Here is a 2,065-nt window from a genome sequence, read left to right on the forward strand (position 1 = left end):
AGATATGGCCTCGGGACACTGAGACCGAAAGGTCGAGCGTGAATCATATAGTAGATATGATCAACATAGTGATGTTCACCATTGAAATTACTCCATCTCACGTGATGATCGAAGATGGTTTAGTTGATTTGGATCACGTGATCACTTAGATGACCAGAGGGATCTCTATCTAAGTGGGGGTTCTTAAGTAATATGATTAATTGAACTTTAATTTATCATGAAATTAGTCCTGGTAGTATTAGCATATCTATGTGTAGATTAATAGCTCGCGTTTAGCTCCCCTGTTTTATTTTTGATATGTGTTCCTAGAGAAAACTAAGTTGAAAGATGATAGTAGCAATGATGCGGACTGGGTCCGTGATCTGAGGATTATCCTCATTGCTGCACAAAATAATTATGTCCTTGATGCACCGCTAGGTGACAGACCTATTGCAGGACCATATGCAGATGTTATGAACGTTTGACAAAGATCGGTATGATGACTACTTGATAGTTTAGTGCACCATGCTTTATGGCTTAGAACCGGGACTTCAAAAATGTTTTGAACACCACGGAGCATATAAGATGTTCCAAGATTTGAAATTAGTATTTCAAACTCATGCCCGAGTCGAGAGGTATGAGACCTCTGACAAGTACTTTGCCTACAAGATGGAGGAGAATAACTCAACCAGTGAGCATGTGCTCAGATTGTCTGAGTACTACAATCACTTGAATCAAGTGGGAGTTAATCTTCCATAAGATAGTGATTGACAGAGTTCTCTAGTCACTATCACCAAGTTACTAGAACTTCGTGATGAACTATAATATGCAAGGGATAACGGAAAGGATTCCCAAGCTCTTCGTGATGCTGAAATCGATGAAGGTAGAAATCAAGAAAAGCATCGAGTGTTGATGGTTGACAAGACCACTAGTTTCAAGAAAAGGGCAAAGGGAAAAAGGGGAACTTCAAGAAGAACGGCAAGCAAAGTTGCTGCTCAAGTGAAGAAGCCCAAGTTTGGACCTAAGCCTGAGACTAAGTGTTTCTACTGCAAAAGGACTGGTCACTAGAAGTGGAACTACCCTAGATACTTGGCGGATAAGAAGGATGGCAAAGTGAACAAAGGTATATTGGATATACATGTTATTGATGTGTACTTTACTAGTGTTTATAGCAACCCCTCGGCATTTGATACTGGTTCAGTTGCTAAGAGTAGTAACTCGAAACGGGAGTTGCAGAATGAACAGAAACTAGTTAAGGGTGAGGTGACGATGTGTGTTGGAAGTAGTTCCAAGATTGATATGATCATCATCGCACACTCCCTATACTTTCGGGATTAGTGTTGAACCTAAATAAGTGTTATTTGGTGTTTGCATTGAGCATGAATATGATTTGATCATGTTTATTGCAATACGGTTATTCATTTAAGTTAGAGAATATTTGTTGTTCTATTTACATGAATAAAACCTTATATGGTCATACACCCAATGAAAATGGTTTGTTGGATCTCGATCATAGTGATACACATATTAATAATATTGAAGCCAAAAGATGCAAAGTTAATAATGATAGTGCAACTTATTTGTGGCACTACTGTTAAGGTCATATTGGTGTCAAGCGCATGAAGAAACTCCATGCTGATGGGATTTTCGAATCACTTGATTATGAATCACTTGATGCTTGCGAACCATGCCTCTTGGTCAAGATGACTAAAACGCCGTTCTCCAGAACAATGGAGCGAGCAACAGATTTGTTGGAAACCATACATACTGATGTATGTGGTCCGATGAATATTGAGGCTCGCGTCGGGTATCGTTATTTTCTGACCTTCACAGATGATTTGAGCAGATATGGGTATATCTACTTGATGAAACATAAGTCTGAAACATTTGAAAAGTTCATATAAATTCAGAGTGAAGTGGAAATTCATCGTAACAAGAAAATAAAGTTTCTACGATCTGATCGTGGAGGAGAATATTTGAGTTACGGGTTTGGTCTTCATTTGAAACAGTGCGGAATAGTTTCGCAACTCACGCCACCCGGAACACCACAGCGTAATGGTGTGTACGTACATCGTAACCGTACTTT

This window comes from Triticum urartu, chromosome 3 (genome assembly GCF_003073215.2).
Source record: "Triticum urartu cultivar G1812 chromosome 3, Tu2.1, whole genome shotgun sequence".
NCBI lineage: Eukaryota > Viridiplantae > Streptophyta > Magnoliopsida > Poales > Poaceae > Triticum > Triticum urartu.